Raw genomic sequence first — 26,242 nt, 5'->3', positions numbered from 1 at the left:
CAACAAAGGAAACCATAACAAAATGAAAAGATCATCTACCAAACGGGAGAAACTATTTGCAAATCACACATCTGATAAAAGATGAATACCTGAAATATATAAAGAATTCACATAAGTCAATATCACAACAAACAATCTGATTAAAAATAGGCAGAAGATCTAAAGGGCATTTTTCCAAAAAAGACATACACAAGACTAACAGGTACATGAAAAGGAGTTCAACATCACTAGCTATCAGAGAAATGCAAACCAAAACCACAAAGGTATCACTTCATACTTAGAATGGCTATTATCAAAAAGATAAGAAATAACAAGTGCTTGCGAGGATGTGGAGAAAAAGAGAACCCTTGGATAATGTTGGTGGGATTATAAATTGCTGCAGCCAATATGAAGAACAGTATGGTGGTTCCTAAAAATATTAAAAATAAAACAAATATATGATCCAGCGATTCCAGTTCTGGATATTTATCTGAAGAAAATGAGAACAAGGACCTTGAAAAGATATATGCACCCCCAGGTGCACTGCAGCATTACTCACAACAGCCTGGATATGGAAACAGCCTAAGTGTCCATCTATGAATGAACGGATAAAGAGACTGTGGCGCACATGCACATAGATACACAGACACACACACACACACACACACACACACACACACACACACACGGAATATTATTCAGCCATCAAAAAGAATAAAATCTTGTCATCTCTTGTCATCTGTGATAACATGGATAAACATCTAGGGCATTATGCTAAGTGAAATAACTCACAGAAAGTCAAATATTATATGATTTCTCTTACATATGGAATCTAAAAAACAAACTAACAAACCAAGATCATAGATACAGAAAACAGACTGGTAGCTGCCAGAAGCAGCAGGTAGTGGGGAGGGAGAAATAGGTGAACTGGCTTTTGGGGTTTTCTTTAGTTTAAAATAAACTGAATTTAAATAAAAAAGAAACATTATGAGAAAATACATAAAGATCAATAGGGAGAAAAATCATAGATCATAAAAACAAAAAAATTACGAAAGGTATACAATAAGTCTACACATTTTTTATTTAAAAAAGTACCAAACTTAAATGAGAAAAGTACTTCCTTAGCATGATAAAAAATAATAATAATATTAAAGTAATGGCTAAGATGTTTATCATCAATATTAATCACTATTATTGAGGAAATTGAAGGCAGTTCAATGTGATATGAAACAAATCAAGTATACAGCAACTAGAAGAAAAAAATATTATTGGCACAGTATTACAGTCTAACCTAGAAAGCATAAGATGTAATAGAAAAATTATTAGATACTAATAATTTTAATAATTAGATACTAATAATTAAAACAAATAAGATACTTAGTATAGCCATACAACTGAAAACAAATATCCAAAAATCAATAGTTTTTCTACCAGAAATTACTAGTTAATAGAAAGATAACATTTTTGAACACATATTTACTGCCAGAAATGGTGTAAAGCCCTTAACACATTAACTTATTTAATTTTCACAACCCTAAAAAGTAGGTACCATTATTATCCACATTTTATAGGTGAGAAAGAGGTTACTCAGGATTACAAATCTTGCCCATAGTCACAAGGGTGGCAAATGACAGAGCCAGTACGAGAACCAGGCCAGCTGAATGCAAAGTCTTCATGTCTACTTCCACGCCACCTCTGCCTCCCAATTAAACTGAAAGGGCATACTCCTAACTCAAGTAAAAATGCTAAGAATGAACACAAGCAAGAAATACATGCAACCTACATGAGAATGATAACAAATAAACTTTCTGACGATCACAAAGACCCTATTTGAATAGAGACATATCATATTTCACAATGAGAAAAATGTACTTTACAAAAATGCCAATTAGCCCCAAAATAATAGATTTAACATAATTCCAATCACAATCTACAGTGATAGTATTACTTTTGTTAATGTTGTGCTTTCCTTGGGTAGGGGCTGGGGAATGACTAAAATTCCTCTAGAAGAAAAAGAAGTGAACATCCAGCCAAGAAATTTTAACAACAGGGATTAAACTGTCCCTTAAGATACTAGTCATTGTCCATTAAGATACTAGTCATCTAAGATACTAGTCAACTGTCCTTTAAGATACTAGTCATTGTCCATTAAGATACTAGTCATCTCTTCGGTCTATGCAATTCCTCATTCCTAGAAGCAATTTCCTAAAAGCATTCTGTGTATATCTTTGGTGGCCACTAAGTTTTAAGAAAGATAAAGAAAGTACAAAAAAAAAACCCCCACAAAACCTAATAACAACTGATACGTGGACATTCAAAAAAAATGTTAAAATTTTAAATAGCTTATGTGTGAAAGTGATGAAATTGTTTGATATCTACTCTTGATCTTCAAACTTTATATTTAGAATATCATTTAAAGTTAAAAAAAAGAGCTAGGAAAAGAGAAAATGACAAATGTAAAAAATCTAACTTAAAAATTATCTTTAAAAAAGAAAACATCTTAAAAAGACTGCATACCATACATTCAGAATGTTTAATCTGTAAAAGCAAGGCTCGGGAATAATTCCACAGATGTATTAAAATACAAGGGGATGTCAATACACCTTTTTTATTACCTGCCCATCTCGTCACAAACCCACAGTAGGCCATGCTTACAGTCCTATCCCAGGGCTGGCTGCCCCTCCACCAGGCTTTCTTGCTACAATCAAAGCACCACCTACAGCTAGTGACTTTTGCAGTCTCTCCTCTACCACATAGTCCCAAATTCTCTGGCACTATGTCCTCTAGTTGTATGTAAATCGGCCTGGGGATGACCAGACCTTCTGTCCCCACTCCCACCCCACCCCATCTGAAAACATGGGCAGGGCCCTGAATGATTTGTTGATTTAAGGACTGCAAGTCAGCTTTGTGGTGCTAGGCAAGTTTAAGGTTTCAATAGATGGGGAAATGGCCACAACAAAAGGTGATGATTTTTTGACTCAGCTCCATCTTCTTTAAATATTATGTTTCTAAATAAAGTAATGGATACTCTAGAAAAATACCTAAAGGAAGGTCACAGAGCAGAGCTAAACTTGATAAATCAAATAAACAGTGAGGCCAGCAAAGGAAAATAAAGAGCAGGCTACAGACGACTTGCCTTTTTGTTTTTCCATTAAGGAGCTGTTCTTATAAACAATGAGTCCATTCAAAAGGGGTTTTAAAAATCTCTGAAGGGAGCTTCTAGCTCCTGACCCACAGAGCTGCTCACCCTTTTCTCCTGCCTGGACTTGGTAAGCACCATCCTGCTCTCATCTGGAAACACCTTTGATCAGTAACTCCAAGAAAAAAAAAAAGCTCCTAACTCCAATCACCCAGGAATTCTACTGGTAGCAAAAGGTGAATGAAAAGTAAAGATCCCCACATATAATGAATTTGCTCTGGGCCCTGTTCCACCAAAGGCCAGGTTTCCAAACAGAGACATAAGATTGAATGTCTGGATACTCTCATCCCTTTTAATTAATTTATTTTAAACATTTATTATTAACTACCTAGTTATTATTATCTGTCTGGTTTCTACGGATTCCTAGAGCTAAACTATATATGCAGTCAGCACACACGACAGCCTATCTTATTTTTCTTTCTTAAAACTTCTAATTATGAAATATTCAAACGTAGAGAAAAATACTAAAAATGATATGATAGTTATTCACATTACTGTGTTCCCTGAAAAAGAAGATACCTAAAAATGGCTCCTGGTGGCTAACTGGGTTCAAAAAAGAAAGTCTAGGAGCCATTTCTACACATGGGCCTCTCACACAAACCACACTTCAGAAAGAAGTCTGCACTGAACTGCCTGCTACACTGACCAGCCAGCGCTGTGTTCCTGTCATCTGAGCCAGCCCTTATAAAAGAGTTCCTGGAACTGTATTTCAACCAAGAGGGCTGAGATTTTCCCCATCCAATTGGAGCTATGCATCCATATCCCCATCAGCATCTTCACCAACCAGAGTGCCTCCATTCTAACCAATTAGGACAGTGCCTTTTGGACCAAACTGCGAGAATTTGGACTCCTTATTTGCATGAAGATTGACCAATCAGAGATCAGAGGTGGAGATGTCTCTCTATATAAGCAAGCTCCCCTGTAGCTTGGGGAGCATACTCTCCTTCCTCCCAAGATTGAGTTTACTTGGCTGGAGTTATAACCCAGAAGATATCTTATGGACCAGAGGGAAGAAGAACAGGTGGAGTAGAGCAGAGGGGAACAGACTAATACACAGCAGAAAGGAGCAAAGCAGGCAGACCAGAGCAGAGCCTCGTTCCAGAGTCCCCTCATAGGTTGGCAATGCTGTCTCATTATTGAGCTCTAACACTATTGAGTTGTTCTCACAGATGTGTTGTATCACAATTGAGCTGTTTGCACTGAATTAAGTTTCCATCTTCACTGCACCCCAAACGAGGGATTCCTTCACCTCTGAATTGGTGCTAGTGACCATTGGATGACATTATGTACAACCCAGATTTAAGCAATGTTAATATGTTCCCATATTTGATTCAGATAGTTCTAAGAAAATAAAAAATATATAGCTAAAGTCTCCCATTCCCCACCCCCAAAAGACTTTTTCCCTCACTCTCTCTCCAGAAATACAAAATTAGCAAGAAACTTAAGTCACTGTTTATCTTTCCTGTGAATATTTTTACATTTTGCCCATGACCATAATATTGATTTTTATGCTTTAAAAATGCATAAAGGACAGTCTCTTCTCTATTCACAGCCAGTATCAATTCTGTACAGCAAATCATTTTCAGAAAAGCTTTCCCTCTCATATTCACTTTACTTGTCCCAATATTGATCAACCTCATCGTTGACTCATTCTTGCCTGTACAACATCAAGATGAAGGTAACAAACTAAGAAAGAGTTAATCAAAAGAAACAAGACTCATAAATATTTACAATTAGAAAGAACAGACCCAAACTGTACAGTTTACGCTCTGGGAAGATCCACCACATCCTTATTCTGCCAAGCTCCTCCTCTATCTGTGCAGTATGCCCTGTTATCCCATTCTGTTCAGGCCAACATTCATCCCTTCTGGCTCTGCTTCTGTGACCTCATGTCTTCCAAATTATCATCCACATTTCCAACCCAGGCCTCTTTTCTAAGGTTCCAATTACCTGGATGTCCTCAAACATAACCTGTCAAATTGAAACCAGGATAGTCCCCAGACTGGCTCTTGTTCCCATCTCACTGGATGACATTTACCCAAGAAACCCAAGCTAGAGGACCAGGGAGCATCTGTGACTCTCCCTCCTTTATCCTCACAGTACTTGTAAATCCTGTCAAATTCAACCTAATATGTGTCTAATGCATTCCACTTTTTGCATCCCACTCTCACCAATGTAGTCCAAGCCACCACCAATTTGTATACAGACTATACATTCCCTGAGGGCAGAAATTATTTAATTTATCCCTCAGTACTTAATAGCGTATTTGGTACATACGATGTTTTGGAAAATATTTACTGAAGAAATTAAGGGAAGGAGGGAGGGAGAGAGATGGATGGATGGATGGATTAGAAGGTATTCAATAAATCTGGTTGGCTGTTTTCCTCCTCCAGGCCACATAGGCCAATTGAACAGAAATAATATGTCATTTTCTATGTATCTTGGCTCTAGCTAGAAGGCTATAATTTAATTTATTTCCATCTTGATTATTTTTTAAACATGATTCTATTGCCAAATTGTCCAGGTGAAGTGTCTACAGTAAGCTAAACATAGTTAAACAAAAATTAACAGGAACGCAGAAATGGCCTCTCATCTTCACTGATATAAAATAGCGCATATATAAATAAAGCAGATTCCCAAAATGTTTCAGAAAACAATGCTGGCTCCATTCGTTTACTTATGATTAAAGAAATTTTCTTCATCCTAAAAAAATAAGAGAAATATTGTTTAAAGGGACCTACATCTAAATGTAGGTACACTATAAATCTCTCCCAGCAAGAACTGGTAAAGAAACATAGTTGTGGATCAGCTCTTCCAATTTTAAATAACAATTCCTAACAGTGTTAGATAAGAGCTTCAAAAAACGTGAAGGTAGAGGCAGATATACAGGAGGCTAAATATTTTATTTTCCTACAAAAGAACCTTGATCAACATTTCATTACAGAACAGATACCCCCCAAGAAAGATCTTTAAAAATATATACATTTAAATGGGACAACAACCTAAAAGTATATTAAATAAAAACATTGGCCAGTGTTCACTTTTAAAAGAATTAAAAAGTTTGATTTACATAAATTTTAAAGAGGTCACCACCACTATCACTCCAAATTAACACCATAGTTTCATCTTAACTTCCACTTAGGAATCTGATGAAGAGAATAATGCTTCTGACATGAAGATCCTAATTGTTCCCTGAAAACATTCTTGGTAAATTTGATAAAGAGATCATCTTCTAGGTGATTTCATGTCTCATTTGAAATGCCAGAGAACGTTGAACCTTTGTAATTGAGGGAGAAAAAAATAGAAGGGGAAAAAACATGGGAAAAGGAAAAAAAAGGAAGGAAATCGTTTTAATATTGACTGGCAATATATTTGTTAATGGAACAAAATTGAAAAGCCAGAGAAATACATTTTCCAACAGAAGGGAATTGAACATGGAATTGACAATTATGCAGGTAGGTATTACTCCACGTGGTAATCCCCAAAAAGTATTTTTATCCCCATTTTACAAATAAGGAAACTGAAGCCTAGAAACCTTTATTCAGGTCTTTCTAGCACCTGCTACCAATGGCAGAATCTAAACTCACATCCAAGTCTGTCTGACTGTAGAAACCCACCTTTACCCACTACAGACCTCCACCATATGTGTCCCTCTTAGTGTCACAAAATTTAGTTGACTTTTCCTAGGATCCCTAGAAAAATTATCTTCACACCCTACCAGCAGCTACCCAATGTCCATGCAGCTTACTGAGTAATTATGTAACAAATGCTCCATTTTTAGGCTTAATCTAATGCAACAATACCAATCAATAGGTTGTAACGCACAGGAACCAAAGGAAGGTGAGGCCCAGTAAGGAAGATTCCTCAGCTGAAGTGTAGTTCCTTTCAAGAGAATGCAGGGATCTTACACTGGAAGCCCTTTTCTTATTTTAATCCTCCAACTAACTCAGACAACCAAAGCTGAAACTAGTCGCTCACTAGAGAGCAAAGGTACTAACCATACATTCAAATACCCACCAAGTCACTCTTCATTAGATAACTTCAAAGCAAAAACAAATGTCCCCTATTGGAGCAGGGAAGTCCTATAGAGTACACAGAGAAGACTGTAGGCCATTGGCCATATCCAAATTTACCACATTCCCATGAGCAAGAGGGATAGCTCACTACACAGAGGCCTAACAGCAATCTCAAGTTTCACCATCTCAGCCATGAAAGTAAGTACCTACCCTCAAATTCTGGACTAAAACAACTGTCTGACTGGGTATCACAGAACCCTGATGATCCCTGAGGTCTTACTCCACATTTACAGAAGGGCTTTTGCTCCACATAATTTTCATGAAGCTTACGTTGACATTTCTAAGGAAACCAGTCAAGATGGTAAAGACAGACTGGAAATGGGAGCAGAGTAGAGTGATCTGGGTAAATATAAATATAACTTTCCAAATATATGGCACAAACATCTACTCTACAAATTAAACAGAAGCCACCATAACCTCAAAATAATCTATAGAACTGTATCCTCTAAAAGGAGTGAAAATTCTCCTAAATCTCTCCAGGTGTGGCTTAAAGTCATTTTCAGACCTACATATTCATTCTACACATATTTTTTGAGCCCCACACTGTGTTGGCCCTGTTCCAAGCAGAGGTACAGAGGAAAGGAGATGGGAGAGGCTCTTCATTCTTAGATCCTGGTGCAGAGACAGAAAGTAAACACACAAACATAAAAAAGGAAAATAACTTCAGAGAGCAGCGAGTTCTCTGAAGAAAAAAATAAGGGGAAATGTGGTAGGGGGTGTGGGGCAAGGGCAGGGAGGGAGGTCTCGGAGAACAGCAGGAAGCCAAGGCTGGAACACTGGAAGCAGGCAGTGCACAGGTCAGGACCAAGCCTAATGGGTGAAGATTTCTTCCAACTCAATCAAGGGACTGAGGAACTGCTCTGGGATCTGAGTCGCGGAGCCGATCCTGGGGATGCTGACTCTGGGATGTACTCATAGGCCAGGACAAGTTTTGTTTTTTCTCCAAAGATCTTCTACCTCATCTCATGGTGGTTTGGCAAGACCCGGAATCAAGGCCTTCTAGGCAAATGGCTGTGGCTTCTGTAAAGATATCGAGACTGTAGAACTTCCCTCAAGGAATTGATTTACATCTAAATCTTTAAAAATCAGTACGTCCTGCTAGGGTCTGACTTTGAGACCCCTTGAGACACAACACACACACACGTACGCACGTGCACACACACACATACCACATAGATAGATTCTTATGCAGAGAAAACCTTAGACCATTACAGTTCAGAAATAATCACATGAAACCCAGTCAATGGTACAAAGATGTATAGCTTAAAATTCTCAAACCTCTTTCAGAAAGTTTCCTTTGTTGTTATTGTTTTTAACTAAGGAAAAGACCGGAGATAATTTCACTGCCAACTAGAATGACAAAGTATTTTTTTTCCCTTAAATTTACTATGATGAGAAATAACAAATGGCATCTATAAAGCCATTAGTCAATAGCCAAAAACAAAAGAATACCCTGCAAATACAAGGAACAGAGTTAGAAAACGGCCAGTGAGACATGCAAGAGGTGGTAGTGCTTTGAAAATGTACAGCTTGATCCAAATGTTAGATGTGGTTTTCGCTACTCACCACAAAGCTGGGTTACTAACATTTCTAAAATTTCTGAAAATGATTTTCAAGCCACAAGCCTGCTTGGGAGCAGATGAAAATTTTCCATTGTTTACACACAGACATTAGTATGCAAGGTAAATAAGAGGCAACAGGCAAAATATCTAGTTCTAATAAGTTTACAGAAAGCACATTAAAAGCACATTAGAATTCATACTTTTCTCAGTACACACAGGCAGAGTATGGGCAGACAAATACTGCTACCTTCCCTTCAAGTCTACTGTCTCACCAGGCAGGTCACAAAGCCAGCCAGGGCAGGTGAGGGCCACTATGCTTTTGCCCTCAGTCAGTTTTGTTTCCACAGTCACAACAATTTCACATGAGTTTTCCTGTGTGATGGCTAGCATTCAAAAGCAGAAATAAGGTGAATAAAAGATGGTGTGTGTTATGCATGTGTCCTCCTTTTTTACCTGACCCTGTAACTCAACAGCAAGGTGAGTACTTTGAAGACAGGAGCCACATCATCACAGTTTATCCTGTGATGACAGCCTCAAGTGAAAAAGAAATGTAATAAGAGTAAATACAGAGGCTTATACTTAGAGCCAAAAAAATAATATTCAAGTCATTTTCCGGGCAGAGTGGCAGAAATATGACTTAGCAGTAGATGTGAAAGAAAACCTAGGGATGCAGTTTTACCTCATGAAGAATGAATCAGCTGTGAAATCTGGCTGCCTGAATCCTACTTCAATCTTGTGTAGTAACAGGAGAGGCGTCACTCTTTTGTACTGTGTACTTTCATACTGAGACGCATGTCCAGGCTTAAGCAGACAGACAGGGACCACTCAAAGCCACCCCAGATAAGAAACAAAGTAGAAAGAAAGAAGGAAGGAAGAAGGCCTTGGGGCTTTATTCTTTAAATATTTGTGGAAGAATTAGCACTACCTTGTGTGGATCCAAAAGGCCAGAGAATCAATTATCTTTCCCACATCCATGATTTAAAGTGCTTCTGAAGGCAATGGGGTGGGGAGGGGGCAAACAGTGTTGAAGTTATGGGGAGGTAGATATTTGCCCCACATAAGGACTACTCTAATAATAAAAACTGTCTGAAAATGGAATGAGAGGCCTAGCAAAGGGCTTCATTCCTTCTTAGTGGCTGTGGCAGCATTTTTCAGGGCTCTTATTAACAGATTTATACATTAAAGAATGGATGGACTCCAAGATCTACGAGACTTCCCACCTCTAGGAGGTGATGGTTCTATAAAGATTCCTCTACCTAGGGATTGTCAGTATCTATAGATTGGTGACCTTAACCATTAAGAAAAATATTCCTCTGGCAAAAATGGAAAGAGAAGGGAGGCGGGGAGGGACTACCACATGTCTTTTAATGCTGGCAACAATAATGGTAATGAATCTTAAGACATGCAGCCATACTCATTAGAAGTTGCTCTTCAATGACCCATTTTCACATATCTTGTAAGTGGTATATTTGCTCCCCATATCATCTTGATGGGGTACTGACTCCTTCCTTATCTAACTTCGAGGAAAGGAAGAGGGCACATGGCTGGGCAGAGACTCTCAAGGGGCATCTAGGCATTTCCCAGTCCAGGAGGCAAATACACATGTGGTCACAGCTTAGGCACCATCTGTAGAATGACACTCCCAAGCAAAGCCCAGGTTTGTACAGCTGATGGACTATCATTTCAGCATCCTCCTGCCTTCTCAGGGAGGGCCACCAACTCAGAACAGAGGAAATGAAATGGATTGGAAAAATCTCCCCTAACTCAACATCAGCTATGTCCCACAGGCTTTGATCCCAAAAGATTTTAAGTCAGCATTTCACTGACCTTACCTTTTTACCTGCAAAATTTGTTTTTGAAAATTCCTAGCCAATTAAAAATCATTAGTTGCATTTGTTTTTTTAAATAATTTATCTCCAGTAAGGAGGTGCAGTGGATATAAAAAGTGATGCTGACGAACTGGCGAATTCTACAGGTTTAAAATAAAGACAGTGAGATCTTCTCCACATTGTTTTGTGTCTAAAAGAATGTTACTGAACTAGCCTGTTCTGAGCATTCAGGTTGTGAGAGAAAGTACAGGCTCTGAGTCCTGTTCTGGCTCTCCCATTACTTTTGGGCACTGTGGACAAATCTTAAGATAGAAGAATCTCCTTCAGTAGAGACTTTTCAGGAAAAAAAAAAAAATCAACATTTATATCTGGATTAGTTCAAGATGAACCTTGTGTCTGAAGACACAAGTAGAGACTAAAACGTACAAATACATGAACCATTCCTAGAAGGATGGAAGGACTTACTGGTCTACACACTCTAGGATTTGAAAGACAACAGTGAGCATTTTAGAATTAACTAATAGTAAAGAAGAAATAGTAAGTGTACAAAACTTGCTAGACAGTTGACAGAATCAATCCACGTGGTGAGAAACTATTACTGCCACAGCTATAAAACAAGGTGGTTCCTTATTCTAAGACTCAAAGCTTGGCAACGCTTGGCCACCAACAATGACATGTTATGACAGCCTTATACTGAGTGTTTTTAGTCCATAATAAAGTGTTTTCAGATACTGTCATTTGTATTTCAGAGTAGTCCTTTTTCAGTGAGTTGTGTTGAGACAGAATTGTATGTTTCAGTTTTCCATCCAATAGCAAAAAGCATATGAATTTTAGAGAAAGAAAAACATATATACTGTGTGCTGATACAAAAACAGAAAGATACATGCTCAGTGGCATACACACACACACACACACACACACACACACACACACTTTATATGTATACGTGTGTGTATACGTATACATATACTGGGAACATAACCTGCAGTCAGACCACCCTTGCCTCCTCCCTCCAGGCACATGAGGATCTGATCTTCTCTCCGTATACATATAAAGTGTGTGTGTGTGGTGGTAGAAGTGCCGCCAGGCATATATATATAAATGGGAACTTCACAGTGGTGGCAATAAACCTTACCCAAGAGAAATGATATTTTCTCACATACTGCAACAGCTGCCAATGTTTCATCTTTGATTCAAGACACAAAAATGTAACATTACCACTTCCATGGTCCCATTTCCTCCTACTTGCTCTGAGTATAAGGAGGCCAAGAGCCAGGAAAGCAGAAGACTGGAGCAGTCCTGCTTCTGACCAGTACGGAACCTTGGAAAAACTCATCTCCGAGCCTTAGTTTCCTTATCTATAATGTGAGTGTTTAGTATAGATGACCCCATTCAGTTCTGGCCGGCTGTGATTTGTGGTGAACAGAGTGACCGCTCAGGATAAACATAGTGAATTCCTCTGAAGACTTGACATGAATTCTGGGCCACAGCAGCAGTGAGGGGTCATAAGACACAGGCAGGGAGTATATCAACCAGCGTGGTTCTCTCTTTTAGCTCCTATGCTCCTTTCCCAGACTTCCAAGCTGTCCACAAGAAGCTCTTTATTTGCTTGATACGATGGTCATGCTTTCTGAATTCAAAAACACTGAACCTAATTTGGTTAATGCTCATCCTCATGCACCTCCTAAGCAATTTTTCAGAAAGCAATTTCTAGGACTTCACATGTGTATCTATCTCCATATCAAAATCCTGAGCTGTAACTCCATCATCATTAATATAAGAAAATGAAGAGAACTGGAAACCATGAAATTGCCTAGTTGTTCCTACAGGCTGCACAGGGCAGGTGCTTGAGGGTGTTTTGAGGTGCTAGGGTCTCACAGCACTTCTGAGGGTTTCCACCAAGCTTTGGGAACATAACCTGCAGTCAGACCACCCTTGCCTCCTCCCTCCAGGCACATGAGGATCTGATCTTCTCCACATAATATAACAATGTGTTCTCCCATGAAAATAATGTGCTTTCTCTAGAAAAGGCAACTACCAAGGGAAAGCACTATTTTGTTTTCTTGATCCAGTTCTTGGCTATTTTCTGCTCTACTAACCTGCTGCTTCCTTCAGTACTTCCACATCCCGAGCTAGTTGATGGGTCCCAAGGGCTCAGATCTCCTTCTCTAACTGCCATGACAGTCAGCATGAAGTCAGGTCCCTACCCTTCTTCCACCCAGCCTTAATGTTCCATGGTCAGTGCTTCAAGGCTTCCCTCCTACCAGGTTCCAAGCCTTCAAATGGGGATGGGGAGGAAGATGAATATGTGTGAATGTGAGTGTATATGAGCATGTGAGATCATGTGTGTATGTAAAACTCAGCTTAGTATTTCTTCAATATCTCTCTAGACTGAGACAGAGTCAGATCTTGACCATTTCTTTTAAGAAATGCTAATACACAAACAAAAAATAACCCCAAAACTTAATATTTTAACGTTTTCCATTTAAAAGAATTTAGAGTTCATGGCAGATACACATGCACACACATGCACACACACGAAAAGGAACAAGTCCTTTTAAAAAACATTTAATATTTAAAACTCATAGTAAATCATATTACAACAATATTCCAAAGATAGAGGCACTGTCCCATCATTGGTCAATGTTCAACCCAAAATGTGACCCACCTGAAATTCATACAATCATACACACACACACAAGAAAGTAGTGTACTACACAGTCTTGCCAAGCATCCTCCTGTTTCTAAAACCATAGAAGATAGCAATTCTACACGAAAGCAATTTATGTCAGAGCAGTAGTATTAATTCTGTTCACTTACATCAGTGATCAGTTAGTGTACTTGGTTAGCATCCACATGAATGAAAGCAAAGTCACTGGTCTCATCTCTACAAGGGGTACTTTTATAATTGTCATTTTGGACAAATAGACAACTGTGCGAACCCTCCTGAAACACGTGTGTCACCAGGTCGATGGGATGAGAGAGGAGATGAGGAGTAAGCATCTGCCCTCCCTCGTGCCTCCAGATCTCTGGGCTGCCAACATCTCACCCTAGGTCAGCCACTTGTTCTCTCTGCTCTGCTCCAGAAAATAGATGGGCCCCGATGTTACTGGGTGATCCTACTCATATGTCCTCAGCACCTTTTTCCCTTTTCTTCATAAAAAAAATTTGCTATCCTTAAAACCACTCCTGCTACTCTCATATTATCTTTTATAAATTAATTGAGAAAATAGAGGAAATTGAGAGCAGAATCTCTTCCTTTCCCTCCCCTCGTCCTCCAGTTTTTATCAATGCATTCACCCAGGCAGGAGTCCTCCAGGTAGGAGTTCTCACTGCCCTCCTTTGTCAGGTGAAAGGCTCTCTTTTCCAGGAAAACAATCCCTTTCTAAATGTTACTGATCCTTATCTCCAAGAGCAGAGATTCACAATGCACACAGAATCACCTGGGGTGCTTGAACTACCAGCCCCCATGGCTAAGCCAGAGCTTGTCCTACCCTACAGACCAGCTTGAGAAACACTAGACCCAGGGAATCTGCAAAACTTCACTGCCCGACTGTCCCTGCCTTTACACTTTCACTCTTTTCCTTTACTGTCTTCCACCTGCAATCAGATTCAGACCTCCCATCCTAAAAGCAGTTTCTATCAACTCTGCCAACATTTCCAGCTCCATGTCTCCCCTTAGTCTCCTCAATGCCTCCATTCTCCCCACTCCAAGCCATCCTAACCACTAGGCCAAAAGTATTTTTTTAAGCAGAGGATAGCCTATCACTGCTTTCTTCCCACTCATCTTAAGGATGAAGATCCAACTTTAGCTTTGCAGCATTCATAGGCCTCCAGCACACAGCCTCAGTATGTCTTTCCAGTCATATCTCCTATCACAATCCTCCCTATTCTTTACCCACACCTATCCCATAAGCCACCTACATTGATTAGTATCCCCCAAATTGCCAAGAATGTCCCTTCATCCAACTTCTATTTCTGTTATTCCCTCTACCTGGAATGCCTTTCTCCTTTATCTTATTCTCCAGCCCCCAGTCTCAACTCCTGTCCACCTTAAACATTTACATTCAAAAGATCTAGCTCAAGTGTTACCTCTTCTACAAGACATGCCTCTATACTCTGTAGGTATCATTTATACTGAACCTAATAAGTGTACTGTAATTTGGTTGTCCATTTATCCAATCGTAAGTTATCTGGAGAGCAGGCCCTACATTTATTAATCTTCGGAATCACACAGAGAGTATCTGGCATTTAGCAGAGCCTCAGTAATGTTCGTTGACTATGGGCAGCATATAAGTAAAAAAGAACTTTCCACTTCTAATGGCACGGACTTGAATGCAATGAATTGGGAAAATATAACGATACAAGGCTTCCTATAGTTTCTTTTCCTACATTCTGTCCCCAATCTCTTCCTGAGATTTGTTCCATTTGAGCATGCTTAAGAAAAAAGAAAAGGTTCTTATTAGACAGAAGTCCCCTGGGCAGGGTCTAGACATGAAAAGTTCTACTGTATGCACAATTTCCCCAAGACCGGACAAAAAGAAGGAAGTTCAAATTCCTATGTGGGCTGGCAAATTTTCTATACTCATTGGCATGGCTCTGGTGAATTTGTATCTCCCCAGACAAAAGCCCAACAAAATGCTGGATGATTTGAAATTTGGAAAATAAATAAATGTCCCTCAATTATTTCCAAAAGCTTTAAGTAGCAGGTTGTGGGCATGTTTTCAATTGCATGAAGTTGAGGCTTAAGAAATTAATGGAATTACACCTTTGATGGCAAAACTTCCTATTTTCAAAGGGATGTGTATTCTGCTACTTGAGCTTCTTAAAGATGTTTTTCATCCTCTTCTCTTTATGAGGTCTGCTTCATACTCATGCATTATAGCAATGTCACATGCAGGACCAAGATCATATCCTTCTCAGATCTCTCTCCAATTTGGCCAAGACCAGAATCAACTTAAATCCAGCATTCCCAAGTCATTAGTTAAGTAAGGTTAGCACAAGGTTAAGGTAACTTGAGGTCAAAAACAAGAGTGCCAAGATTCCTTTGACCATTTCCGTTGCTACCAATGGTCTTCCAACAACAATTAACAAATAAACAAATGACAAAGAGCCTCAACCCACTCCTAATGCTTGAACCTGGCATTCTGACTGATTTCAGTAGAAAAAGCCACCAAGTAACAGATAGCACTATCAAAGAATATGGAGGGAAGCTGCAGGGACCTGATAAAAATGCAACCTGATGCAGAGAAGCCAAAGCAGAGTATTTTTCCTGAGAGAATACAAGCGGTATTACATTAACCCAAGTACTTATCAATGTACCTGAAACTTTCAATTCAAGATAGATGAAACAAAAGAAAAACTAAATTGCTTCCATAACATGTTAAAGTATAAAAGGTAAAAATAAAGCAAATACCTGTCAGGTCTCCCCAACTGTTATTTCCCACATATTTTCTTATAAGTGACAGACTGAACACACACACACTTTTGAAGATGACTGCAGAACGTGGATGCCAAATCGAGTGTGCATTTGTGTGTGCTCTGTACGCCTGAGAAGAGAGTAGCCTTGTGAGAATGTGGCAGGCAACAACGGAGACTGTTTCTTACAGCCAATATAATTATAATACAGCCTGAATAAGATGGCTGAATATAATTTCAAACAAAATTCCAAAGGGCATCTTTCAATCAAGACACACTTCAGGGAATAACATAAGCAAGAAATGCACCACCCAGATTTAAGACATTAAATTGTGGCATATTTCTCTTTAAAGAAGATGGTGCAGGTACATTTGAACGCTCTCCTGTTTTATTCACTTTCCACACTCTCCAGAGGTAATCACTAATGCTGAACTGATTGCATCCACCCATGTATTTATACTATTACTATGTATGTATGGATTTATAAACAACAGAATTCCAGAAAGATGTTCCTAAAGTTCACCTAGAAGGAAAAAACTGGAAAAGAGCCAAGAAGCATTTGAGGAGGAATGTGAAAGACAATGTGCACTATCAGACAAAACGTGTATGTTATAACATCCAAAGGAGTGTGTTATTGGCTAAAAGACAGATCAAAAGAATAAAATAGTTCAAAAAAAGAAGCTATACAATATATTAAGAGAGTGTCAGATACAGTTATTCTCTTTGGTGTTCTGAGATTCAAATTCCAATGTGGGGAGCAGGTGGTAGGGTCCCACCCATATAACAAAACAATTTTCCAGAAGCCAGCAGAGTCTAAGAGAACTCAGCTCAATTCTGTCACTGTCTACCCCGAGAGAGCAACAGGTTCCACAGGTAAATGGTTCAGACTACCACCATCTTCCCCCATGCAGATACCAGTGGCAAGTCCAGGTTGTCACCTATACTAGAGGTTCCCAGGATTCCCTTCTTCAGGTTCAATTAATTTGCTACAGCGGCTCACAGAACTCAGAGAAACATTTTACTTACTAGATTACTGGTTTATTTTAAGAGATAACTCACAAATAGCCAGATAGTAGAGATGTACAGGATAAGCTATGGGCAAAGGGTGCCAAGCTTCCATGCCCTCTCCAGGCAGCCACTCTCCCCATACCTCCATGTGTTCATCAACCCAGAAGCTCTCTGAACAGTCTTTCTGGGTTTTATGGAGGCTTCATTACAAAGGCATGACTGATTAAATCATTGGCCATTGGTGAGTAAATCAACCTCCAGTCCCCCTCCCTAGAGATCTAAGGTGGCTGGGACTGAACGTTCCAACCCTCTAATCACATGGTTGGTTCCACAGACAACCAGCCCGCACTACTAGGTGCTTTCCAAAAGTTACCTCATTAATATAACAAGAGACCTTTATCACTCTTAAGACCTAGGAAATTCCAAGGATTTTGGAATTGGGAGCTATGAGCTCGAACTGTGGAGGAAGACTAAATATATGAGAAACATATGAGAAATATATTTTCATCATCTGAATGACCAAATATATATTTCTTGTAAATCACAATATCACTGGTATCATTTAAAATCAGTGACAGAACCACCAATAAACAATCATGTACCCTCGAAGAACTACAAATTTCAAAAAAAGATGTCAATGGACACTTCACCAAGAAGTATATCCAAATGATTAATAAATATTTAAAAATATTCTTAACTCCCTTAATCATAAGGGACAAATTAAAACCAGAATTAAATACCATTCACAATCAACAGAAGGGATAAAATGAAAAATATCTAGTGTTGGCAAGAATGAAGAGCAAATTTGTACAAACATCTGGATAAAGTATTAGACAGTATGAACTAAAGCTAATTATATGTATCCTCATGATGCAGTCTTTTCACTCTTCCGTTTGTACCCAAAAATAGCATGTACCAGGTGAACCAAAAGAAAAGTGCCCAATAGCCAGTTTCCTGAAGCTAAACACTGGAAGCCAACCAAGTGCCTACCAGCAGTAGAATGGATAAACAGAGCAAGCACTTGGAACAGAAGGAGTAACTGTCCAGGGCATGAGAGGGCCTTTCCAGTGGCTACTAGTATTATTTTCTTGATCTGAGTGCTGAATACGTGATGTGTCCATTTTGGGAAATTTCATCAAGCTGTGCACTCTTCTATGTGTTATACTTCAATTAAATTTTTTTAAAAAAATGAGATGAAGCTTCACATTTTCTTTTAAAATATTTCACTAATGTTGACAAGTATCTATGAAAATGAGCTGTGTTTCATAAAGTGTCTCATAAATAGCTGATGGATGTATAAACCGCTACATTTCTTGGAGTCAATTTGGTAAGATTTCTTCAAAGCACAAAGATTTGTTTTAGGATTTTCGTCAAATCCTTATTTACAACTGAAAAAATAAAAGAAAAACATAAATGTGTAATGAAACAGGATTGGCTAAATAAATTATATCGCCATGAACGCTAAAGAAGAGTAGTACATGGCATGAAAAATGCCCCCGGCACATGGCTACCTGAACATGTGGTACATGACACAGAAAATGAAGAGTGAGGGGTCTTCCAGCAGCCTGCAAAAGGCTCCGCAAAGACAGGGGTGGCTGGTCATGGACTCAGAGGGGGCCAGCTGGGGCCCATCCACCAAAGGCTCTGGTCAAAGAGCCACTACCCTTGTGGAGCACATGTTGTGTGCCCCATGCCTCTCTGTCCTGCTGCTCTCCAGGGAGGCCCTGCAAGCACACTGCCCTGCAAGTGAGACTGGCTACATTTCAAGGGCTCAACAGGCACTCGTTGCCAGTGGGTACTGTGTTGAACCTTGCAGTGCTGTTAGATAGTTAGGTAGACATGAGCCACTAGGGAATAAAGATCCCACCCAAAGACTTCCCTGAAACACCCATTTTATAGTTATAAATCTAATCACCCTTGCATCCTGAAGATCAAAGGAATGAAGGAAGGGCCATAAACCAGTCGCTGGTTTAATCCCACCACAAGCACGTGCGTTATCAATCCTATGCTGACCTTCTTTTCACCTCAGCCTCATTATACTATCATTATAATATCATACCCATGCCTGGAAGTTCATAAATCTATATCGGACTAAATTCTAGGTAACCACATGCACAGTAAGCAAAGGGTTGTAAAAGAGCCAAATGTCAATCAAAATGACCTCACGTGCCAATCATTTGTAATTACCTATTATGGCCAGAATATAAGGTTTATTTCCTGAATTCTACACTCTTACAGCCCTCTCAGCTGTAACCTGCTCTTCCCTTGGAGTGTACTTTAATCAAACCCGTTTTCCTCTTGAAACATACTTTAATAAATCTTAGTTTTTCTTAATCTCGCTGATCTGTAATTCTTTACTGCATCAGTGGGGAAGGGTACCGAAGTACCCTTCAGTACTACTTAGGGTAACGATGGATTTTAGATCACCCCAATGGTAACAGTGCTAGATGGGGAGACAGAAAAGAAATTAAGTGGATTCCACATGAAGTGATAAAAAGTGAATCCCACCAGCATACACTACATTTAGTTGTCCTGTCTTTCTTTTGAAATACAATTGACATATAACAACAACAGAGAGAGAGAAAGAGAGAGAGAATAAGAAGGAGGAGGAGGAGGAGGAGGAGGAAGAAGAAGAAGAGAAAAGAAGAGAAAATGAAGAGAAAAGAAAAGAAAATGAAGAGAGAGAGAAAGAGAATAAAAATATACCAAAATGTTAACAAAGGTTATCTCTATGTGGTAAGATTCTAAGACATATTCACGTTTTTCTTTATGCATTTCTGAATTTCCCAATGAAGAGGTATTCCTTTAAAAAAAAATAAAAGCTTAAGAGAGGAAAGTTGAGATATGGGTAGTTCTAAGGTCTCAAGCTATGGGGAGCAGGCTACTAGATGTTGGTTAAGTGAGAGGTTCCCTTCATTCCTTATACTCCTGCAGGTTCCATTTTCAGTGAAACACTTTCTAAAATGCATTATGTAAAAATTTTCTGTATAATGAATCATCTCATCTTTCTTAGAAAGTATAGCCTCTTTTCAGGGCATCCTGGGGAAGTACAGCATTCATACAAGTCCACAAGGGTCTCCAGAGCTCTGGTCCTGCACCCTTCCCTTGGCTGTATCTGAACAGCAACAGTAACAATGCTCCCCAGGTCCCACCTATAAATTCACTGTCAAAAAATAATGACAAATATGGGTTACTCGAGAGGCTCAGTGTTTAGGAGCCTGGTAATAAGCTTATTGTACTCTTGGTTTTGTTTCTTTTTTCCACACCAGAGAGTTTAAAGCAACTAAATTAGCATCAAAGAAATTTGCAAAAGCTCTCAGTAAAGTTATGATGAAATATAACTATATCAAACCAGATGCCAAACAGAAACTATGCAGAGCACTCTATGACGATGTTCAAGAGTTTAAAAGAGGGCCATGGTCTGGGAAGAGATATTCACAAAAATGTCAAAATGCTCCTACCAGTCACAAACACAGACTATGCCCAAGAACTACCTGAAGATAAATGTAGGAAGTCAGGTGGGTAATGGGTGATATCAGGTCTAAATTTCAGTGGATTTCTTGCTTTTGGGGCAACTTCTGTAATTATCAGCAATTCAGTCAAAACTGGGCAAAAATCTTCCTGGACTTTCACCTAAAACTGATAGCTACCGACTGCCTTTAAAATACCTGGGGTGGTCTACAGCCATGCCACCCTGAACAAGTTCAATCCCGTCTGATCTCAGAAGCTAAGCAGGGTCAGGCCTGGTTAGTACTTGGATGGGAGACCACCTAGGAAGACCAGGTGATGTAGGCATAAAAAATAAGGGACTGTAAGCCGACAAAGTCCTTGTAATCTGTGAGGTCAATCAAGGGTTGCCTTGCCTAAATAAAATAAAAAATAAAATAAAATAAAATAAAATAAAATAAAATAAATAAAATAAATAAAATAAAATAAAATAAAATAAATAAAATTAAATAAAATAAAATAAAATAAAATAAAATAAAATAAAATAAAATAAAATAAAATAAAATAAAAATACCTGAGGTGGTTTTGAATTAACAGTATGAGACTACATTTTGGCCTAAACAAAATCTTCAGTGGCTTTTAACCCAAGATAGATACATACATGTGATTTATACAAATTAATTTAAAGAGAATTATGGATTTCCCTAAGTTTAGATTATATTAACTTGTTTCTTTCAAGATCCTCTTATTTACCTGACAGCTTTCCTGTCATTTTATGTTCTAAATTCCTGGAGAACTTAAAGTTAATGTCATATAGAAAGAGAGTTTTTGAGGTGAGGAGCTCTTTAAATCAACCCAAGTTCTTCATTAAAAGAGATAAAGTGATGTGCAAGAAGAATCCTTTATAAAGTAAGCTGGGTCACAACTGTTACATCACACTTTGTATGAGGTTTCAGTTTCATGGTCTCTAATCCCTGAAAGGCTCTCTTCTCAATAATCCTTCCTTCAAAGAGCAATTATAATATTCAATTAATATTTTCCTGAAGAAAGAGCTCTAAAAACCTACCTTTAGACCAGTGGCTCTGACAAATACTAGGTCATGAATCTCTTTAAGAACCTGAACGAAGAGGGCATAGGCACATGCCCATTAATAAAATGAATTGGTCCCTTTTTCTAAACCTACCCATGAACCTCAAGGGTTCCTGGGTTGCCAATTAAACTCTCCTGATGTACAAGATCGTTCTTGTACATCTCCTGATGTACGAGATTGTTCATGCACAAGATGTTGATGTTGAGGTAGCTGCCACTATGCTCAATGGTATTTGTTCCTAAATTGATGGTTGTCAGAGTAGGGGATGGGTAGGAAAAGGTGAGAGGATTAGGAAGTACAAATTGGCAGGTACAAAATAGTCATGGGGATATAAAGTACAGCATGGGAAATATAGTCAATAATATTTTAATAACTATGTATGATGTCAAGTGGGTACTACTCATTAGGGGGATCGCTTCATAAGTTATATAAATGGCTAACCACTATGCTATACACCTGAAACTAATATAATATTGAATGTCAACTGTAATTCAAAACTATAAACTTTTTTTAAAATGGTACTTGTTTCTGACTCCATGGAGGCAGGAGCTAGGCTCTTCCATGGGTTGGAAAACTGACATCACCATCATGAGAAATATTTTCTATAAAAATTAACTGTCTCTTATTTATTTTTAAAAATGAAAAGTACCCCCCATTAAAACAAGATACAAAATTATACTAGCACATGTGAAATTTTACTTATGTCATTAGTTTGCTCACGTATTATGAAGTTTCTATATTTAAATACTGAATTTCTCCCTGTCCCAATTTACCCTCCAGCAGTGTGAACACCATTGATCTAGTCTAGAATAGTGACAAACAATATTTTGTAACCTGGTCCCAATTAATATAACCACTTCTTTCTTAAAGTAAGAAAAGAATTTTCTTTTCAACAACTCACTCCCAACCCTAAACTTTTTAAAAGAGTAATAAGCTAAAGGCACTTATTTTTAACTAAATTATATAGTATTTTTCTTCAAAAAAAAAAAAATTAAAGAAAGAGATGTGTAAACTACCTTCTTAACACTCTCTTTATTTATCATCTATTATTGTCAGAAAGAGAACCAAGGTATGGATACTACATATTGGGCACATTCTCCCTCTTCAGTCTAAAAAAAACAAAGCAAACTTAAACAGGAGTACCACTTCATGCTACACCAGCACTAACTAGTCACCAGCAAAAACAAGCAACAGTAGAAATTGTCCTTCCGCAAAACTGCACACTGCAACTCACAGTATTCATCCTTTTTGATCTTTAGATTTCCCAATTTTCAACCGATATATATGCTGGTGTGTGTGTGTGTGTGTGTGTGTGTGTGTGTGTGTGTGTGTGTGTGTGTTTATAAGCATCTTTTTTTAAATTCACCCAGTTTTTTGGGTCAAACTGGTGAATGAAAATATTCTCAATTTGTGTGCAAGTGATCAAAGAAAGTGCTTTAGATTTATGTGGAAAGGTTTCCCATTAAGATGGTAGCTATTTTTTTCAAGCATGATTCCTTTTAATTGCGGAAAAGAGCCGAAAGGCTTTGTCAAAGGGCACATGTTTTCTATAAATCAAAACATAAATAAATGTGAGGTTATTTCACTAGGCATACATATGGTTTTCGCTAAGTACACTCTATTTATAAAACATTGTTAGCCTCCACCGGAACTGCTGTCAACATTTATAAGAAAGGAACTTTTCTACTGCTCTGAAACTTGCCAGCATTTGAAAACAAGCCTAGAAATATTAGTTTTTTAACACAGACTTGATTTAACTTAATGTGAATAAGTCACTGTGTGTTTTCTAATTTTTAAATGCTTGGAAGAAATCTTCAACTGAATATTAGATTTCATATTTTACCAGAATATGTTTACCTTGCTGGAAGTTCCATTATTTTAACCATGCCATTGTTCTAGTCTTTCTGGAAGTTCTCTTTGTTTATAGGCAAGGGTCTGGGATTATTTTTCTTATCACTGCCAATAGAACAAATATATTCTGTGAATGGGGAGTCTTTAACATCCATTAAAGCTGAGTATTCATAATTGCCTCACCATCCTGGCTCAAAGGCTCATTTGCATGATCTCTTCCCTTTAGTTACTCTAGACTATAAACACATTTAATCAGTCCTACTCAGAGGGCAGTTCTCAAAACGAAGTTTTCTGTTAAAGGAATTAGCTATAAGCAAGCATGAAGCAATAATCCTTGACAACCAACAGCAAGCCACTGAAGGTAACAGTAACTTTAATAATATTTAACATTCTCCATATTCCATTTTCTTTCTTGGGCTGCAGTGCCTTCCAAAACAGAATATTTTTCCAATGCTTTTGCAAACAATCCCTACTCTAGGTGGATATAAGCCAATAGTTACAGTGTAGTCAAGAGTGCTTCTAGAAAGTGCTCTTGCTTTCTCGTTTTTGTTTTTTTATTATTTCCTTTCAAGTTGTAGCTTTTCCAGTTGTAAGATTTGTCATCTCTTGGTATAGAATGCATTTGTTTCCATTTTTGAATGGCTAGAGAAAAATTTTAAATAGTTCCATAAAAATAACTAAGAGGATTTTTAAAAGTCTAAAATCCCAAATTTCCAAGTAATACAACATTTAAATATATTTAATGATTACCTAATGTGTAATTACCTATAGATGATTAAACTGCTTTGGAAACAATGTAAAAGTTTTCCCTGCTGAATACTGTCCCAATTTTACCCTGAATCCCAAAATACTTAACCCAGTTTATGTAGAGAATTCTATTTCTTTGTGGTATACTTAAAGGGGAAGGTTGCTTATAAAATGCAGATATGGTTCCAATAAACTTAAAAATGGAAATAGATCCAGAAGAAAAATACAATATTTTCTGTATCATTTATTTTTGTAATTTTGTGGATTAAGAGCTAGCTATCCTAATGGTAGGCAGTAATTAATTTTAAATTATAAGGAAAGGCAGAATTCTCCGGAACTTCTGTTCCTAATCAATCACCAGAGATCAGTGACATCATTAGAGCCTTTGATCACAGCTCCTCTTTCAAGCTCAGTTAGGACTGGATTGATCCTTGCTGGCACTAAGAATGGAGAAACACCTAGGAATACAATTCACCATGTAACATGAGAAGTCATAAGCATCTCTTCCCCTCCAGGAGAGGGACAGAGCGCATTCCAGAGCAGCCCAGACAGCAAACAATAGAGTCACCTCTTTAAATCCAAACCCAATTCAGGTCTTACTAGGATTCCCAGAGCACTTCAAGAGAGGTACAGACAATACGCTACTTTTCTTTCAGTTTGGTCTTCCTTACCCAGCATACGTACACAGGACAAGCCCCAAATCCCTTCGCCACGGGGAGAAGAGGATCTGTGAATTTTTTTCCCATTCTCCTCTTTACAAAGCACTTAAACAGTTCAGAACTTCCCTTTCTACCTGTGAAATTTCACTTAATGAGTCTTCATGAAAAATGCTAGTTAGTCTACATTAACCAGAAAGATAATCCTTGAATATAATGTTGGCTTCGTTAATTTCAAAACACTGAGGCTGCAATCTCAGACTGCAGCTCAGAATGCTCTAATCTGAAATGGTTACTTCGGAAATGAGAAGTTTTAAGTGACCTTTCCTACTTTAGTTCCATTGCTGTTTGGGCTTTTCCCCTCCTTATTTGTAATACAAATCTAAATGAGCTTCGTGAACAATGGTGGACCGCAGTTTATTATCTTCCTCATCAGGGGATCAATGATTTCATTAATAAGACAGATAACAAAACTGTCATATCATTGACACTGTTATGAAAGATGATCCTAGCTTCCCGCTCCGTTTTCCAAGGTCCGGAGTTCTCTGTGGCAGCCCTGAGTCCATTCAATATTTTCCACAGACAGAGAAAAGTGAAAATCCATTTTGAAACCAATTTCAATTAGGATCCAGAAGCTGTTATCACAGGTGTCGCAGAATGGGCCCGTAAGTGGAAATGTCGCCTATCCATTCTGAAATGAAACCTTATCAGGGGCTACAAAGATGGCTGGGGACAGCCTATCTGTAAATTACTTTTCGTCTTGTGTTAACTCAACCTTAGTCCTGTCATATGGAATTCTTTCCTTCCACTAGTAATAATCTAATGACTAACTAGACACACTGCCCAAATGGCTTTCCTATGGACAGGGCTGTCCTCTTAAACATGGGTACAAATGCAAATATACTTGGGCCAGCCAGGGAGCAAAGGGATACACATGCTTTAAATGACAGAACTAAAAGTTGATTATGGGAAATAAAAGAAGCCCGTCTCCACCCATTGCATTCCTGGTGATTTTTCAATTGCAAACTCCAAGGCCCCGTTATTTCATTAATGCAGCACCCAAGTCGTGAGGCTTTTCTCTCACATCTTTCAGTCTCCTTTTAGCAAATTATCCCATGACGGCGGATTTATTCAGTCAAAGACCTCAGACTTTGAGAGGCAACAAAAGAATCAAGAGACTTTCTGGTCCACCTGCCTGGCGAGTGATGAGGCAGGGAAAGTCTCCCCCAGAGAAACCAATCAAACCATTGTGTGGCACAGTCAGACCTTTTCAACTGTCAAGCCCGAGAGCAGGGAAAGAGATGAAAGAACGCAGGATGAAACTACCATTTACGGAACCATGTGGGAATGGTCTCCTAAGATTTAATAATTGGGATGGAA

The 26,242-nt window shown here is 38.4% G+C and overlaps 1 protein-coding gene and 1 pseudogene across 3 annotated transcripts in view; one reads left to right on the top strand and one right to left on the bottom strand.

Moving 5' to 3' along the window:
- GLI3 (GLI family zinc finger 3) overlaps positions 1-26,242 on the bottom strand; it is a 268,706-nt gene that overhangs the window by 219,795 nt on the left and 22,669 nt on the right. The window lies entirely within an intron of this gene.
- LOC120591954 (uncharacterized) lies at positions 20,748-20,866 on the top strand (annotated as a pseudogene).

Source organism: Pteropus medius, unplaced genomic scaffold (genome assembly GCF_902729225.1).
Source record: "Pteropus medius unplaced genomic scaffold, Ma_sr-lr_union100, whole genome shotgun sequence".
NCBI lineage: Eukaryota > Metazoa > Chordata > Mammalia > Chiroptera > Pteropodidae > Pteropus > Pteropus medius.
Note: the sequence above shows the minus strand (reverse complement) of the source record. Positions and strands in the feature narration are given on the sequence as shown.